We start from the raw sequence: 20,160 nt of genomic DNA on the forward strand, positions 1-20,160 counted from the left end.
TTTGCAATGAAAATGAAGATTTGGAGAATGCAATCGATAAAAGTATTGTACAAAGGCAGTGCTCATATCTGCACTAGGTGTCTGCATTGGTTTTGTTTATTCACAGTTAATCAAAAGAACACAGCAGCATACACTAGATGAATTCCTCCATCGATAACTATTAGGAACTAATACAGTTTTGTAGTACTATCATAGTATTGGTAGTGTTCTAATGTGTTCCGTATATCACTTAAATACATAATGTTACTCAGTTAAGCAGTAATTAGTCTTTTTTTTAAATCTCTTTTTAATTATTTTCATGAAACTTCAGCAATTGGGGCAGCTGCCTAATTGCGTCAAAATGTAGTGGTCCCAATGTGTCTCAATTAACTGGAATCCACTGTAAATCAAAAATTCAGCCCAAGCTTTCTGAAAAGCAACCGTACTCTGCTTTTGCTTCAATGCCCATCTAACAAAATAAGCTCAGCAAGAATAACTGCCCAGTGCAATCCAAGCTGGAGCATTTCAGTTGTGCAGAGACTAGAGGCTGGTTGTTCTCTCCCAGGGCAAAGGTTAAGGAGAAATCTATAAAATTAAGAGGGATAAAAACACCTCCATCTTCCTTTGCAACTAGATTCTCAGCATTCTTATCAGAAAACTATAGCCAATGCAAATTGGCAATAACAACTCCTCGCTGACAACCAACACAGGCCCACATCAAGGATTCGTACTTCACACACTGCTCTACTCACTCTACACTCGTGATGACTTAGTGATGCTAAGCACATCTCAAATGCCATCTACAAGTTCTTTGACAAGCCCTCTATTGTCAGTAGAATCTCACATGGTGATATGGAGGCGTACACAACTGTGACAGATTGGCTGGTTAAATGGTGTCGCAACCACAACCTCTCACAGTATCAACAAGATTGTGGACTTCAGGAAGGGGAAGTTGGCAGTACACACATCAGACCACATCAAGGGGACAGTGGCGGAAATGGTGAGCAGCTTCAAGTTCCTGGATCTCAACATCTGGGAGGTTTTATCTCGGGCCCAACACACTGAAGGAGGTCATGCCAGTGGCTCAACTTTGTTAGAAGTATGAGAAGATTCACTGTGTCACAAAGATTTATATTTCTATCGATGCATGGTGGAGAGCAATTGGACTGGTTGCATCACAGCCTGGTATGGAGGATCCAGTGCACAGGATCACAGAAGGCTGCACAAAGTTGTAGACGCAGCCAACTCCATCACAGGCCCAACTCTTCCCACTAGAGGACATCTTCAAAAGGTGGTGTCTCAAGGCAGTGTCTTCCATCACTTAGGACCCTCACTACCTGGTATTATCATCGGAGCAGTGGTATAGGAGTCTGAAGACCAAAATCAACTATTCATGAATGGTTTTTTCCCACCTTCTATCAGATTTCTGAATGGTCCATGAATCCATGAGCACTAGTTATTTTTTATATATATAAAAACACTAATTTAAAGTAATTTTTATGTCTTTGCACTGTACCTCAGTTGCAGAACAAATTTAATGTTATAAATAAACCTATTCTGATGACAAAATCTACTATAAACATAACTGGCCATTTTGCAACTTTCAAACACAAAACTGTGTTACCACATGCTGCAAGGTTTAAAAAAAATACACTATTTTCCTCACATTCCCAGAATTCAGATATTCTATATCTCAAATTTTTTGGTAGTGAGTCGTAAATTCAGTAGGGCCAATTTCCATCACTTGAACAGCCATAATGCTGGAGTCCCCTGTATCTCCTTAACTAGATCCCAAGGTATATCTACAATACACAATAAATTGAGTGCTTATATAAGGATAGCTTCTTTTACCATTAAGTATATTTCAGCCCTAATCACAAATCCTTGTCAGATTTAAGAGGAATTCATCTGCACTTCTATCAAATACTAGAATGTTAGAAAAGATTATGTAATAACCTAGGTCACCTCCAGTGGTGTGATCCATGAACAGTCAGGCACCTCAAGTGTGAGTTTTGATGTGTCCCACAGCTCCAGTTCGATCTATATGTCACATGAGATTTGTTCATTGCTCTAATGAAGCAATCAAACTACAACTGCCGGCTCTTTTTCATTTGACTAATGGCAGATGTAGAACAGTAGAGTGCATCATTTCTGTCAATAACAGACCCACATGCACACTTTAAGACACAGCTGTCCTACTGAATATTTAAATTAAAATCAGGCCAACTAATCAAACGTAAATGATATTCAGAGTATACCTATGCAATTGTGAACTGGACTTGAGACTGCTTTTAAACTAGTTCAAAATAATCCATTATAAATTGGGTCCTGTCTCGAATGTTGCAGTTCCATCAAGCCAGTGATGAGAAAACAACCCCAAACTTGCAATCTAAATAAACTTAAAAGTCTCTCCATGCACAATGGAAATAGCTAATCAATGATGTTATACAATTTAATATGAAATGCAATCTTCCCATTTTTAAGACTTGGACCCCAAATGTCAAATATCAAGTCAGTTATTTTCACAGAAGACTGCAGATGCCAGAATCTGGAACAAAAAATCAGAACACAAAGGCCAAGCAGCATCTATGGGAGCAAAAGGTGTTGATATTTTCATGAATCAAGAATCTGGATAAGGACAGAGGGCACAGGAAATATTGCCAGCATACAGCAGTAAGAAGGGGTCGGGGATGGGATAGAAGCTGGTGGGTTATGGGTGGAAGCAGATGGAGAGGGGATGATGAGCAGATAAAACCAGGTCAAGGGAAGAGTAAGAGGTGGGAATCAGGAGGGAGAGGGGAACATTATTTTGGCACAACTCTATCATCAATAAGGTTTGTTTACACCATTTTGAACAAACTGCAATAAACAAAGTTTCTAATTAATTGAATTTCACAGAAAACTGGTATCCCTGCTTCATCCTCATGAAGTTGTGCAGAAATGTGAACTACTGCAACTTAATAGGAAGATAGATAGATAACACAGAATTAAGAAAACTATTCCAGAAGAATAGCAGGAGAATTGGGATCTAGGCACTTCTCTGAACAAGCAATAAGGCAAACAGTTCTGGGCTTCACTAATAGAAAACAAAGAATATAAAAGGAAATTATGTTCAACTCTAGCTTTAGCAAACAACTCAAATTAATTCTCAACTTAAGGACCTTGTTCAATACTGGTCACCACATTATAGGAAGTATGTGGAGCCTTAGAGAAGGTTCAGAAAGATTTAAACAATGAGAGATTGGAATGACAAGAACAGGTTTGGGATGCTGGCATTGTTTGAAGAAAATGATAGGGAAATAAAATGGGTGCAGTCAGGGCCTGGACTGAATGACCAGTGAGTGTTCTTTCTGGTGGATAGGTTGACTACTCAAGGTCACAGGTAAAAAAAATAAGGAGAAAGAAAATTATGAGTGGTATGAGGAAAATACAATCCATACTGTATGCAGTTGGAATCTGATGTGCAATGAACCCACCTTCTCATACTCTGACTCTAGCCCAGGCATGGGCAAACTACGGCCCGCGGGCCATATGCGGTCCGTTAAGCTTTTTAATCCGGCCCGCAGAACTTGATGAAATTATATTAATAAACCTTATTAACGTTTTTCCCCACAATTCTGGCGTTTTCCCAATAGATGACGCACTCTATATACATTGACCTTTGTTGAGGTGCAGCATATTACTCCACATTTGCGCTTTACTTTGTAACCTTGTGGTGACCCATTTCCTGGCACATCCGAACTGGCTCACAATTAGCCAGCATTCCGGCTAAGGGAAATAGCCTGCGGGGATTTGCGAGCACAGAGCTTTGGAGCCTCTGCGCTACGGGGTGCAGGTTGAGGGATGCTTAAAAGTGAGGCTGGGGATTTCGAATAAAGTTTTTTCCTTCGACTGCAGTTACCGACTCCGTGTCATAATTTTAGCGCTGCGTGTAGCACACCGCTACAACCTCTCACCCCTTCTGTAAAGATGAGTGGAGCTAAGAAAAGAAAAGTGGATAGAGAATGTCGGGTGTTTAATAAGGAGTGGACAACTAAATATCTTTTTACCGAACACAGATCAACTGCTGTATGCCTGATATGCCAAGAGACTGTGGCGGTTTTTAAAGAATATAATATCAGCTGTTACTTTGCCACAAAACATGCCAACTATGCTAGCGACCAGTCAACGAAAGAACGGGAAGCTAATGCTCAGAGGTTGGCAGCTAATTTACAGGCTCAACAAAATTTTTTTCACCGTCAAACTGCCATTCATGACTCAAGTACCAAGGCGAGTTTTATGCTGTCATTCAAATTAGCAAAGGCCAGCAAGCCTCTGTCTGAAGGCAAGTTTTTAAAAGAATGTATGGTGGAGACAGCAGGTGTATTGTATCCGGAGAACAAAGACAAATTTGAAAAAATCAGTTTATCACGCAGGACAGTGACTCGCCGTATGGAACTGATAGATGAAGATATAACCAGCGACTTAAATAAAAAGGCAGAGTCGTTCACGTTATATTCATTAGCACTGGATGAAAGCAACGATGTAAAAGACACTGCTCAGCTCCTCATTTTTATCCAAGGAATTAACAATACTTTTGAAATAACGGGAGGAGTTTTTGACAATGGAGTCTCTGAAAGGAAAAACACGGGGAGAGGACTTGTATGACTGGGTGTCTGCTGTCATCGAAAATATGAAGCTCCCTTGGAGTAAACTTATCAACGTCACCACAGATGGATCTCCTAATTTGACGGGGAAAAATGTCAGCCTGCTGAGGAGAATACAGAATAAAGTGAAAGATGAAAATCCTGACCAGGATGTTATTTTCCTTCACTGCATCATCCACCAGGAATCTCTATGTAAATCGGTATTACAGCTGAATCATGTTGTGAATCCTGTCGTAAAACTTGTCAACTTTATACGTGCAAGGGGACTTCAGCACCGTCAGTTCATCACGTTCCTGGAGGAAACTGATGCGGATCACCAGGACCTACTTTATCACTCCCGTGTCTGCTGGTTAAGTTTGGGCAAAGTGTTTCAACGAGTATGGGAGCTCAAAGAGGAGATCGGTGCATTTTTGGAGTTACTGAGGAAGGCCGGCGAATTTCCTGAGCTGAGCAACAAGAGCTGGCTTTGTGACTTTGCGTTTGCTGTGGATATATTTTCACACATGAATGAACTGAACGTGAAGCTACAGGGGAAGGATCAATTTGTGCATGACATGTTCACAAACGTGAAAGCCTTTAAATCCAAGCTGGCTTTTTTCTCCAGGCAAATTTCGAATAAGTTATTCACTCATTTTCCCACACTAGCCACGCTGGAAGAGGCCGGCGTAAATGTGAAAAAATACAGCGAGTCACTGGATGCGCTGCACAGAGAATTCTGCCGTCGCTTTTCTGATTTTGAAAAAATTGACAAGTCACTTCAGTTGGTGGCCTGTCCCGTCACAAGATCCTGAAACAGCACCAGAGGAGCTACAGCTGGAACTGATCGACCTTCAGTCTGACCCCGTCTTAAAAGAGAAGTTCAACTCTCTTAAACTGAATGACTTTTATGCTTCACTTGGTAAAGAGGCGTTTCCAAACCTCCGGAGGATGGCACAGAAAATGCTGGCGTTGTTTGGCTCGACCTATTTGTGTGAACAGGCATTCAGCGTCATGAACATCAACAAAGCCAGCCACAGATCCAAGTTAACTGACCAACACCTCAGATCCATCCTGAGAATCGCCACAACAAAACTAAATCCAGACTTTGATGCGCTGGCTAAAAAGGGAGACCAACAACACTGTTCCCACTGAAATTAAAAATAAGTTTCTTTGTTGTGGTATGTAAAAAATGCATTTGAAAATATTTTTTTCAATAAGCCTTACATGTTACATGTCATTTCTGTTAAGTGATGGACATGAGTAGTGCGCAGGTGCACGTACGTTCTCAAAATAAAAAACGCGCTCCGCATACTGGCGCGCTCTCATTGTTCTGTCATTGTGCGGGTCGTTGTTGAGTTTTGGCACAGGGGACAATTGAATAAGAAAGAGCAGGACAAGTAGACCTGCATCTCCTACCGTTTTTGAAATAAAGACAGTCAGGAGGAGAGTGATGATGATAATATCTTGAAGGATAACAGAATTTTCAGTGCTTTAAAATAATAACTGTTACTATTTAAAAAAAGCTGTATTTTATTCATTTAATTTTCAGTGTTTTAAAAGTCATTTCAATAAATAGCTAAATACCATGGGACTTCAAAGACATATTTTGTTGTAATGCATTTGTCCATTTTCAATTGAAATTAAAGCACATGTTTTCTACATATCCCATGATATTTTATTTTCTCTTATGAGGTGTATTACCAAAACACTCCGTCCATCTGCTCCTGGTCCGGCCCCCCTATCAAATTTTAGAACCCTTTGTGGTCCTCAAGTCAAAAAGTTTGCCCACCCCTGCTCTAGCCTATTCCCACTTACATCTGGAATATTTTGCATTTCCTTCACCAGTTCCCTGGCCACCTCATCTTTACTATGGATGCCCAGTTTTCAAACACCTCCATTTCCATTACTGCTTGCGAAGTTTCGAATGAAACTGAACATACATCACACACAATTGATGTAATGTGTTGCCAATTTATTTGACACAAGGGGAAAATCAGTCTAAAAAACCTACCTTTAGTCATAGTTATCATACACACTTACAGTGAGTTATCAGATACCTAATGAAGCCATCTGCAATTGCCTTATTATTGAAACCAACTAAGACCAAGACGGCAAAGTTACTACAGCACAGTAATTACACCAGGGATTCTTCAACTCAACAAATCAACTAAGCCATCAAGTAGATGTAAAAGCATTTGACACTTGGAGCAAGCTGCCTGTAAAGATTAGTGCACAAAATATTTTTACAAGTTTACAGAGGAGAATTTAACAAACTTAAACATGTCTAGGTCTAATTGTGTTTATTGTCTGGACTAAGCAAAAACTATTTTTACATCTTAGTTGGTTGAGGAAATAGAAAAACTGAATTTTTTTTAAATGGTGAAAGAATGAAAGTTATTGGTGCTGAGAGGCCAATAGGTCCTTATACACAAATCATTTGAAGTTAAACAATCAATTAAAAAGACAAATGGTAAAAGATTAGCTTTATTTGTCACATGGACATCCAAAAATATAGTGAAATGAATCATTTACATCAAATTAGCAAGGATTATGCTGGGCAGCCGCAAGTGTCGCCATGCTTCCAGTGCCAACATAGCATCCCCACAATTTACTAGTCTTAATCTGCATGACTTTGAAATGTGGGAGGAAAACAGAGCACCCAGAGGAAACGCACAGGGTCACGAGGACAACATACAAACTCAATACAGACAGTGGAGGGAATCGAACCCCACTCAGTGGAAGCTGATGCTGTAAAGGGATATGGCTACCATGTTTTCTTCCCATGTTATGTAGGCATAATGGTATTTATCCTAAGAGGAGCCAAATAAAAACTGCAACTAAATTGAGCCTTAGTGAACTTATATCTGGAATATCTGGTCCACCCCATTGAAGGAAGGACACCTGCTCATTATTATCTAAAAGCAGAAATCAAAGAAAAAAAAAGGAACCTGAAACTAGTGCAGGAAAAATGGTGCTGTGGTAAAAGAAAGATTAGCCATGATCTTATCAAATGGCAGAGAAATCATGATAGGCTGATTGGTCTGCTCCTATTATTTCCTACCTTCTTACAAAATAGCTCTAATCAATACAAATATTTTGAAACAAATTAAAGTTAAAACTCAGTTTCCAACATTGAACTTCTGAATCAACAATCTAACCTTCCATTCTGAGATGCCCTTTTTTTGTCCTTTTCAGCAGATTTCTTTCTTTTTTAATTCATCCTTTTAGGCACAAACAAATGTTCTATTTATTGCAATTGTGTTCTTCCTTCAAGGGGGTAGACCAGAGCTGTTTACAAGAGTACAGGACACTCATAAGTAACCCTTCTTTCTAACCAACTTTTAGAGCCAGGCACAATTCCACCCACAAATTCTCTCTCAGACTGCTGTCTCCACAATTCAGCTTAGCTTGTACATTGTTGATTTAAGCTGAATATGCCTGCATGACAGCTTAGGCAGGGATATAACATCACTGCAACCCAAGATATTTCAGTAATGTTTAATCCAATTGCAAGAAAATATCGCCAATACTCCAATAGTAACTAATTCAAAAGATCATTAGTTAGCTCTACAAAAGTGTGCATTAAAACTAGGAGTTAAATAATACAGTTAAAAATCCATCTGTGTGGTTTCTCACTTAGTGCTTCAAGTCACTACAGTAACGATTAAGTTATGCTCCCAAACCAGAAAAATTTATATTTGGCTTGCATCATCCTGTGAGTGCTCCCTGCATATGACAGATATTCCCTGCTTCATGTCTGAAAGCAGTGGCCAATGGAAGTGTTTACAGATGCTGCTTTTTGTGTGGGGTGAAAACACTGGGAGCAAACAAAAAAATAGATAAAAATCCAAATTGTCTGTGGCTAACTTTGATATGTTAGCTTCTCACTGCTCCAGAATTAGAAATTATACAAAACAGGGAAATTAGCCTCTCTATAGTGAAGTATAACTTGAGGTGCAAACCTAATCAGAGTTGACACTTTTGATATGGGCAGAAGGTACACTGATTGAGAGTGGATTGATCATCAATAGGTGCATTGTAGGTGCGCTCCATCCTCTGACCATGATGCATATTCAGGAAAATTGCTGAAATGTGAATGGGTGCAATAGGTGCAACCATCTTCCCCAACAAACAGAGCCTGGAAGTACTTCATCAGTTGAAGAATCAAGATAGTTTAATGTCATTTCATGTACACACATGCAAAGAACAAAATAATTGTTACTCAGGATCCAATGCAGCACAAAAACAGAAAAGATAAAGAACTCGACAACACACGCACAGACACAATATAAATATGAGAGATAGCTTCATACATAGAATGATTGAACGTACACAAAGTGATGCTAGGAACAGGAGTGTCTGAACATAAGGTAACTCTGACAGGAAATGATAAAGTAGTGGTGGTTGGCCGTGTGGAGATGTGGGTAAGTGGGTGGAGGTGTTGATCAGCCTCACTGCTTGGGGAAAGTAACTGCTTTTGAGTCTGGTGGTCCAGGTGTAGATGCTGTGTAGCCTCCTGCCTGACGGGAGTGGGGCAAACAATCCATGAGTAGGGTGGGAGGATCCTTCATGATGTTACTGGCCCTTTTCCAGCACATTTCCGTGTATTTCTCCTTGATGAGGGTAGGCTGGTGCTGGTGAGGTGTTGGGCAGTTTTGACTACTACCCATTGTAGAGCCTTCCTGTCTGCTGCAGAGCAGTTTCTGCACCAAGCAGCGATACAGCTTGTTAGAATGCTCTTTACTGTGCATCTGGAGAATGACAAAAATGTGGATATGCATAGTTCAGCTTTCTTCAGCCTCCTCAGAAAGTAGAGTCACTGATGAGCTTTCCTGATTGTGTACAATGTGTTCTGGGATCATGAGAAGTTGTACGAGATGTGCACTCCCAGAACTTTGAAACTGCTCACACAATTTCCACTGCTGTACCACTGATGTAAAGGGGGAGAGGGGGTGAATGGTGCAAGTTTTCCTGAAGTCAATAATCATATTCTTTGTCTTGTTGACATTAAGTTATTTTTCTGGTATCAGGCCTCATGCTCTTCCACCTCTTTAAAATCCTGCCAATAATAGACTTGTTCAACACTAGACAGAAGAACAACCCGAGAATGAATTACAGCTTCAATAATGCAGCTGGTTCCCCTAGACAGCACAGGATACCTTCCGCCAACCTTTTTTGCACTGGGATACAACACATTTAAGTACTTGCGACATCTGTTGTCTGCAATATTGTTGCATTCAATCAAATCGGCTGAAGTTCTTGAGCAGAGCATTTGTAATTTAGTAACATTGACCTTGGTATTAAAATAATCTATATACAAAATGGAACTAACTACATTCAAAGATATCAAGGAAACTATGCAGCAATATGACTGGATCCTTGCATTAAATAGCAATTTTCAGGCTGATGGCTAAGCTGAGTACACCAACTATGATGACATTGTTTGTTATGAATGTTAAATTTATTTTATCTAGCTTGGCATCCCCCAAATACAGTCATTCCTCAACCCAATGGCAAGTGACTAGTGTCCAATTCAACACAACCAAACTTTCACTGAGAAATAGTCTTTTCACAGTAATACAAGATAAGCAAAACACTACTTAGATGGAAGCTTCTTAATCCAGAGAAATGTCCTATTTTATTTATTAGTAATTGCTACAATATGCACCCTTATTCCAGGGTGACCAGGGTTCAATTCCTGCCGCTGCCCGTGAGGAACTTGTATGTTCTCCTCCCTGTGACTGCACAGGTTTCCTCCCACAGTCCAAAGACGTACTAGTTGGTAGGTAAATTGGTCATTGTGAATTGTCCCGCAATTAGGTTAGGGTTAAATCGGGGGGTTGCTGGGCAGTGCGGTTCAAAGGGCTGGAGGGCCTACTCCATGCTAAATCTCAATAAGTAAATACATTAAATGATCGCTTTTCAAAGCAGAGTCAAAGTACAATCATATAAGTACAGCATGAGGAAACGGAGGGACTTCACTACATTTTCCACCTCTGAAATTGCTGTTTTTAATTTCACTGAGAAATAAACATTAATTAAAAAGAAACAGAAACCGAAAGGAGAGTGAACAAGTGCAGACTAACAACCTCCAGATGCAATTCCTAACCTGCAATAGCCAGCCACTGACAGGTGCTATGATTTCATTGAGCACCTCAGGCTGCAGGGAGGGGTAGAAAACCAATTAAAGGTCAAACTTATGTTGAAACTGCCTGCATAAATTTCAAAGAATAAGGCTGGTTTTAGCTGATAGCAAGGTAGCTTGCTAATAACATTCACTGACAAAGGCTGCTGTCACTTATACCTCAGCAATATGTCAGTCAGGGAAATCAGATCTTCACCCTATTCAGCAATTAACACAATCCATCTTGGTGCACCTTTCAGACTTTTCTAATATGATTTAGAACATCAGAAATAAACTCTGCTTCTACTTATATACATCCGTTAGTACTGCCTACTCAAGTCTGTTTTTATACCTAATGGTTATCAGCTTGAATTCCCAGTCTTTAAATAATTGCGAAGTGGGTGGGTTGGTGCTGCAGTGCCAAATTCACCACAGAAGTCTATCAAACTGAAGTGAATCAACAATACATTCCTAGGTTGATCTCGGCAGTAAAACTGCTCTACTTAACAGTGTAAACAGTCAATGAATCAATACTGCATAGAAAGGGCAGGGCATAGAAGCAATATTGTGCAATTCTGCTTCTCCTGCCCTTTGCTTTCCCTCTCCTGGATGCAATGTGACAGGTTATATCACACTCAGTACTTTCTGCTTCATATTCGTGGATATTACTTAATTTCCTTCAGGTCTCAATCATTATTTCCACAGTCTCCCTGCTTTAGTCATTGTTTACTACATTGGGTCATGAGTTGAGGTTCTTCCCTTCTCCTCCACACCCCCAACAACTTTCCTGAAAGCTCCAATTATTTGCCTAAAGAAGCCACTTGCCCTCTAGATGCTTCATATTAGTGGCTATATTTTACATAGGTGTCGAGACACACTCATTCCCCACGTAGACACATTTATGGAAAATCAGGAGTAAGAACTCCAGCTAAATTTTCTGTTGCCAACCCAACTGAAATTGGCTTTTCAAAAAAAAGTGTTTGTTAAGCAACCTGGCTCTTGATCTATGCTTCACAGCTAGATGCCTGGACAAAAAAAAATCAGGTCTCTGTTCTCAGATTTATGATCCGGCTATAAAGCAGCAGCAACAGAAAGTGAAAATTGGAGCTAAAAGCAAGGATTACAATCAGTCACTCATTTAAAAGAAAAACTAAATTCCACACAAGAATCTGGATTAAGTTGTTGATAAACTGATGTGAATACAGGATCAAAAAAGTTGACATTCAGAAAAATTGGACAAGTCACACTCAAGGCAGACATGTAAAATATTTGAGATGCCTGATTGCCTACACTTGGCAATAACAACTACTACTTGAAAACTGGTTTTGAGAATTACACAGGATTCAGAGCCTACAGGACAAAGGCAAGGAGCTGCTTATGAAGATCATTATCTGCAACTGATTGAGATTGTGGAAAGAATGATAACAACAATGGGCACAGATTTATGGTGAGTTTAGAGTTACTTCTGATATTATTTGTCTGCAAATACTCAAATCTGCACATTGCCACTGTTTAATTATTGCCCAGTTTCTAATTCATCTGTGAGCAAAAGCTGAAAGCACAGAAAAGAGGATCTCTTTTGGGCCAAATCAAATATGAGGTTGGATGTAAGGTTGGAACTGAGTCAATTCTCAATGGAAGATCCAAGTCCAACACCTGAACCAAGCTGTTCTGCAGTACTCCAAGATGTCAATGATATTCGAGCATAGGTCCTATCTGAATAATGGAACAGACGGATGGACAGGCAAGTACAGACTGAGAATGTCCACCCCTTCAGTTCTCAGATAAACTTGCAACTCAATGCTCTCACAGGATGATTGTTCTACTTGCTAAACAAATAAACTGTACTAGCAAACTCCAGTTTTTGCCAATTAAAACTATTCCCTGCACATTCCTGGGGTCTATAACTCAGATTATTCGAACTATCTAGGTTTGAGTAGTGTAATGTGCCCAAATGGGAAGCGAATCTGCATCCTATACAAGCTAAATAGAAATGCTACCTGGATAATTTTTGTTATACTTTTTCTTCCCATTACTCTTTAGGTCCAAGCCACTCATTTTCACATTGTCAACATTTCAAACAGAATTCAACAAATTGCTTTTTCTTATTACTCCACAGCAAATCCCTCTCAGTTTTAGTTATTAATCCAAGTCCATAAGCAATTAAAACTTTCAATCAGGGTAGATGTAATTAACGCAATGCAATCTATTAACCAATTGGTCACCTGGATTGTTAAACTGGGAATTGTGCCTTCAATCTGAGTCTAATATTTTAGAAGAGATATCTTTTAAAGGGATAGCTAGTTTCAAATTCTGAATTATTTATCACATGTACATCAAAACAAAGTGAAATGGGCCTTTTGAGTTAATAACCAACACAACCCAAGGATGTGCTGAGAGCAGCCCGCAAGTGTCACCACACATTCCAGCACCAACATGCTCACCACGTCCAACAGAACAACACAAGCAACAGCAAAACAAGCCCCTTGCTCAGCAGGCTCCGACCCCAGATGGGCTGCCCCCAGGCCTCCAGTCCTTGACCCAGACTCGCAGATATCAGGCCTCCAACTATCAGTCCCTGGCCCATGCTTGCAGACATCATGCCTCTGACTTGCGGACAAGCTGACCTAAGGACTTCAACCTTCAGGCCTCTACCCCTAGTCTTGCCAACTTCAGTCTTCAACCTTTGGGCTTCTAACTCTGGATTTGCTGACTTCTGAACTTTAACCTTTGGCTTTGCTGACCTCTAGGTATCTACCCCAGGATTCAACCAGTCAAAGGACTTTGACCTTCAGGCCGCAACCCCACGACTCACCAATCATGGATTTGAACTTTCGGGCTTCAACTATTTTAATTGCTCTACTGTATAATTCAGAAAATACTTTGGATTTTGAGTTTATAAATTACATGCAAAAAGTTTCACACAAAACATATAACACAATTATTTTCCCAAACTTAGCATCGTTTTACCAGTATAATTTCCAGGACTATTTAACATTTCCTATGATTCTGTAAAAGAATATAGCTCCATATATCTCATTGTTTTAGGACATCTGATGGTTTCAAACTACACTTCTTGTTGAGTGTGTGCAATACATTTTCATTTTATTTCAGATTTCCAACATCTGCAGTTTAACATTTTTCACACTTTCTTAATGTATTAGGCCTTAACCAAAGACGAAATGTTAGTATCATCTTCTGAAGTATCAGTTCTTTTAACATCCAAAAAAAGGAAATAGATCTTTATTCAGACCAGAATTCAAGCAGACCACAAAAGATACATAGTTTGAGTCAAGCAGATTTATGAAGTCTATACTATGAAAATGTATGCCTATTAGAACTGCAAAACTAATGCCTGTAGATAAACAAGTTGTTTTCAGCGTTAAAAATTAAGCATATTAAGACTGCTTTTATCTATTTCAAAAATATGCAGTTCCAACAAAACCCCCACAACGTAAAGATCCATTTAAAAAGTGCGATCAGGAAAACAAACATCTCAAACCTTTGGAAATTACAGCAGCCCAAATAAATGGCATTCAGACAATGCCATTTGAAATTCTAGAATTACATCTCCTCCTCAGCCTAATTCCTTCAAGCTTAATTAACTTTATAGCCAACATTCACAAGTTCAGCTACCGAGATTAGCAGGGAGAAAATAACAGGGCAATTCTTCCTGCCTTCCACCAATCGAATGGGGAATTACCTGCAGGTTTGGACCCCTGTATTATTTACCTGTATCCACAGGTATTCTCCTGCCTCACAGTCCTTGGTCCTTTCTCCGCCAGTGACTGCCCTCCTTGAAGCAGGGGCCTCAAATAGCCAGGTGCCTGCCCGTCCAATCTACCCAGAATTTGGGAGGATCTACTGTTGATATTGCTCTCCTGCGAGTGGCAGCGCCTGATTAGTTGCGACCCCGGTGTTTGGAATGCAGCTCCTCCTCCTCCTCTCCTAAAATGCACCAAGGCCTAGGCCCTGCCTTCTGGGGCCGGGTTTCGAGTCCTTCCCCCAACTCCTTACCTTGCTGCCCGGTCACATACTCTAGCTCCGGGAAGGGGGTGGTCACGGTTAATATTGCGAGCCGAACGGCGAAGAAGATCGCAGGTCGATGCTCGCCAGACTCTCCAACCTCTCTAACGCCTCGATTCCAGCGGTCGCTTCTCTTGCGCCGAAGCTGCTTCCAACTTTTTCCTCATCAACAACCCGGAAATCTTCTCCTTCCCTCCCTTCTCCACACAGGAGCCCAACAAAATGGAAGCCGCAGCGCGCTCCCCCAACGGGGCATGCTCGTGCACAGGCAGCCGGCCCGATGCGCGCTACACTGCACCCTGCTGTCCGGAGGAATACAATGCCACTCCTCTGTACAACCAGCAACAACAGCAGCAGAATCAGAATCAGGTTTAAGATCACTGCTGCCGCAAAGCAACAAATTTCACGGCGATATCAAACCTGATGTTATCGTTGTTGTTTGTGCAGAAATTCTGCAGATGACTGGGGTGCATAATTGGTTAAAGGATTATAAAGAACGAGTACTTGTGAATGAATGTTTAGCTGGCGAGATATCAGTTGTGTATTGGTGTTGGAACCATTGTTTTCTTCATATATAAAGGTTATTTGGTTTAGGGAGATCTGAGTTCTGTCCCCCACCACCTTGTTCTGACGTCATCCCCTTCCTTTACTAACGAAGTGTTTTGGCACAAAATGTCGACTATCCCGTTCACAGATGCTACCTGACCTGCTAAGTTCCTCCAGTATTTTGTGTTTGTTCTGGGTTTAAAGAGCACATTTTGAAGGTGGTGAAGAGGCTATTGAACAGAATATAGATAGGTAGAATATATGTATCATGGCATAACACAAGAGACTCTGCAGATGCTGGAAATCCAGAGCAATGCACACAAAATGCTGGAGGAATGCAGCAGGTCAGGCATCACCTGGAAAGAAAAAAAAACAGTCAATGTTTTGGGACGCAACCCTACATCAGGATGGAAAGGAAGGAGGCAGAAGCCAAAAAAGGTGGGGAAGAGGAAAGAGTACAGGCTGACAGGTGAGGGGGGAGGTTGTATGGATGGGGGAAGATAGATCCTTAGATTCTGGATTAGTTCCTGAGGATTGGAGGGTGGCTAATGTAACCCCATTTTTAAAAAAGGAGAGAGAGATAAACCGGGGAATTATAGACCGGTTAGCCTGACATCGGCGGTGGGGAAAATGCTAGAGTCGGTTATCAAAGATGTGATACCAGCACATTTGGAAAGCAGTGACATCATTGGATAAAGTCAGCATAGATTTGTGAAAGGAAAATCATGTCTGATGAATCTTATAGAATTTTTTGAAGATGTAACTAGTAGAGTGGATAGGGGAGAGCCAGTGGATGTGGTATATTTAGATTTTCAAAAGGTCCCACACAGGAGATTAGTGTGCAAACTTAAAGCACACGGTATTGGGGGTATGGTATTGATGTGGATAGAGAATTGGTTGGCAGACAGGAAGCAAAGAGTGGGAGTAAACGGGACCTTTTCAGAATGGCAGGCAGTGACTAGTGGGGTACCGCATGGCTCAGTGCTGGGACCCCAGTTGTTTACAATATATATTAATAATTTAGATGAGGGAATTAAATGCAGCATCTCCAAGTTTGCGGATGACACGAAGCTGGGCGGCGGTGTTAGCTGTGAGGAGGATGCTAAGAGGATGCAGGGTGACTTGGTTAGGTGAGTGGGCAAATTCATGGCAGATGCAATTTAATGTGGATAAATGTGAGGTTATCCACTTTGGTTGCAAGAACAGGAAAACAGATTATTATCTGAACGGTGGCTGATTAGGAAAAGGGGAGGTGCAACGAGACCTGGTTGTCATTGTACACCAGCCATTGAAGGTGGGCATGCAGGTACAGCAGGCGGTGAAAAAGGCAAATGGTATGTTGGCATTCATAGCAAAATGATTCGAGTACAGGAGCAGGGAGGTTCTACTGCAGTTGTACAAGGCCTTAGTGAGACCGCACCTAGAGTATTGTGTGCAGTTTTGGTCCCCTAATCTGAGGAAAGACATTATTGCCATAGAGGGAGTACAAAGAAGGTTCACCAGATTGATTCCTGGGATGGCAGGACTTTCTTATGAAGAAAGACTGGATCGACTAGGCATATACTCACAGGAATTTAGAAGATTAAGGGGGGGGGGGGGGATCTTATTGAAGCATATAAAATTCTAAAGGGATTGGACAGGCTAGATGCAGGAAGATTGTTTCCGATGTTGGGGAAGTCCAGTACGAGGGGTCACAGTTTAAGGATAAAGAGGAAGCCTTTTAGGACCGAGATGAGGAAAAACAGAGAGTGGTGAATCTGTGGAATTCTCTGCCACAGGAAACAGTTGAGGCCGGTTCATTGGCTGCATTTAAGAGGAAGTTAGATATGGCTCTTGTGGCTAAAGGGATCAGGGGGTATGGAGAGAAAGCAGGTACAGGGTTCTGAGTTGGATGATCAGCCATGATCATACTAAATGGCGGTGCAGGCTCGAATGGCCAAATGGCCTAATCCTGCACCTATTTTCTATGTTTCTATGGACTCTCTTCAGTAACAACACATCCTTTCCGAGACATGGGGCCCAAAACTGCAGACAATACTCCAAGTGCAGCCTGACTAGTGTCTTATAAAACCTCAGCATTATCTCCTTGTTTGTATATTTTATTCTCCTTGAAATAAATGCCATCATTACATTTGCCTTCTTTACCACAGACTCAATCTGTAAATTAAGCTTCTGGGAGTCTTGCAAGGGGACTCCTAAGTTCCTTTGTACCGCTGATGTTTGAATTTTCTCCCCATTTTGATAACAGTCTAGATTTTTGTTCCTTTTACCAAAATGCATTATCAAACATTTCCCAACACTGAATTCCATCTGCCACTTTTATAGCCCATTCTTCCAATTTGTCTAAGTCCTGCTATAATCACATTTCTTCCTCAGTACTACCTACCCCTCCACCTATCTTCATATCATCCGCAAACTTTGCCACAAAGCCACCAATTCCATTATCTAAATCACTGACAAACAATGTGAAAAGTAGCGGTCCCTGAGGAACACCACTAATTGCTGGCAGCCAACCAGAAAAGGCCCCTTTATTCCCACTCGCTACCTCCTGCCTGCCTGTCAGCCATTCCTCTATCCATGCCAGTATCTTTCCAGTGATGGCATGGGATTTTATCTTGTTAAGCAGCCTTATGTGTGGCACTTTATCAAATGCCTTCTGAAAATCCAAGTAAATGACATCCACTGTCTCTCCTTTGTCCATCCTGCTTACTACTTCCATGAATAACTCCAACAGATTGGTCAAGCAAGATTTCCCTTTACAGAAACCATGCTGAATTTGACTTATTTTATCATTAGTCTCCAAGAACCCCAAAACCTCATCCTTAATAATAGAGTCCAACACTTTCCCAAAAACTGAGGTTAGGCTAACTGGTCTATAATTTCCTTTCTTTTACCTTCATCCCTTCTTAAAGTTTTCAATTTTCCAGTCCTCTGGAACCATGCCAGAATCAAGTGATTCTTGAAAGATCATAGCCAATGCATCTGTTATCTCTTCAGCAACCTTTTCCGGAACTCTAGGATGTCGTCCATCTGGACCAGGTGACTTGTCCACCTTAAGACCTTTCTGTTTGCTTAGCACTTTTTCCTTTGTAATAGCAATGGCGCTCACTCCTGCTCCCTGGTACTCACGGACCTCTGGCACCCTGTTGGTGTCTTCACAGTGCAGACTGACGCAAAGTACTTATTAAGTTCATCCGCTATTTCTTTGTCCCCCATTACTACCTCACCATCATCATTTTGCAGTGGTGCAACATCACCTCTCACCTCCCCTTTACTCTTTATATAACTGAGAAAGTGTCTGGAATCCTGCTTTTTACTTTTGGCTAGTTTGCCCTCAGATCTCTTCCTTTCCCTTTTTATGGCTTTTTTAGTTGCGTTTTGTTGGATTTTAAAAGCTTCCCAATCATCCAACTTCCCACTCACTTTTGTTACCTTATATGCCCTTTCCTTGGCTTTTATGCAGTCCTTACCTTCCCTTGTCAGCCATAGTTGCCTACCCCTGCCATTTGAGAACTACTTCTTCAGTGGGATATATCTAACCTGTGCCTTGTGAACTACTCCCAGAAACTTCAGCCATCTCTGCTCCACCGTCATCCCCACTAGTATCCTTCTCCAATCCACCTGGGCAAGCTCCTCTCTCATGCCTCTGTAAATCCCTTTATTCCATTGCGATACTGATACATGTGACTTATGTCTCTCCCTCTCAAACTGCATTATGAATTCCATCATATTATGATCTCTACCTCCAAAGGGTTCCTTTTTGCTAAACTCCCTAATAAGATCTGGATTATTGCACAACACTCAATCTAAGCTAGTCTTTCCCCAAGTAGGCTCAAGCACAAGATGCACTAAAAAGCGACCTTGTAGGCATTCAACAAATTCCCTCTCTTGCAATCTGACACCTACCTGATTTTCCCAATCCCCTTGCATATTGAAGTCCCCATTATAATTGTGACATTACCCTTATTATATGCCTTTTCCAGCTCCCTTTACAATCTCAACCGTACATCTTGGCTACTATGTGGAGGCCTATATGTGATTCCCATAATGTTTTTTTAAACACTTGCCGTTTCTTAACTCCACCCACAAAGATTCAATATTTTCTGTCCCTATGTTATCCCTTTCTAAAGATGTAATTCCATCTCTCACCAACAAAACCACACCACTGCCTATGCCTTCCTGCCAATCCTTTTGATGTTAAGCTCCCAACTATGGCTTTCTTTCAACCATGACTCAGTGATGCCCACGATGTCATACTGACCAATCTCTAATTACGCCATGAGTGTGTCCACCTTATTCCAAATGCTACACACATTTAAATACAGCACCTTCAGTCCTGCGTTCTTTGCCCTTTTGAATTTTGCCTCTGTGGTACAATTTAACTCTTTGCTCTGCCTGCATTTGTACACATTTATTTTCTTGTCCTGATTTACGTTCATGTTACATCATCATCTACGTGTAATCCTGCTGGCTCATCCTCAGCTCTATCATCCTGGTTCCCATCCCCCTGCCATATTAGTTTAAAATCACTCCCAACAGCTCTAGTAAACCTGCTCACTAGAATATTGGAGGTTGGAGGCTACCCAGACAGAATATGAAGTGTGGCTTCTCCAACCTGAGTTTGGTCTGTGCTCTTTCACCATTTTTTTCCCTGACGGTTCACTTGTTCTTCATGCTCACATCATTAAGTCAAGTTATTTACTGTCATATGCTCAAGTACAGTGAGGTACAGGTACAGTGGAAAATTTGGAGGCACAAGAGACTGCAGGTGCTGCAATTTGGAGCAATAAACAATCTGCTGAGGGAACTCAGCGAGTGCAGCAACACAGTGGGAGGAAAGAAATTGTTGACATTGTTTGA

The 20,160-nt window shown here is 41.1% G+C and overlaps 1 protein-coding gene across 3 annotated transcripts in view; it reads right to left on the reverse strand.

Moving 5' to 3' along the window:
- The window catches only part of wipf2b (WAS/WASL interacting protein family, member 2b), a 55,251-nt gene extending 40,252 nt beyond the window's left edge, over positions 1-14,999 (reverse strand). For 2 of the 3 annotated variants that reach the window (XM_059956388.1, XM_059956389.1), the window contains exon 1: positions 14,746-14,999. The gene's annotated coding sequence lies outside the window, so the exon portion shown is untranslated. Of the gene's footprint in view, positions 1-14,460; positions 14,684-14,745 lie in introns of those variants that run through there. The other variant, XM_059956390.1, reaches the window with a different exon arrangement.
- Positions 15,000-20,160: the final 5,161 nt, after the last annotated feature.

This window comes from Hypanus sabinus, chromosome X1 (genome assembly GCF_030144855.1).
Source record: "Hypanus sabinus isolate sHypSab1 chromosome X1, sHypSab1.hap1, whole genome shotgun sequence".
NCBI classification, from domain to species: Eukaryota; Metazoa; Chordata; class Chondrichthyes; order Myliobatiformes; family Dasyatidae; genus Hypanus; species Hypanus sabinus.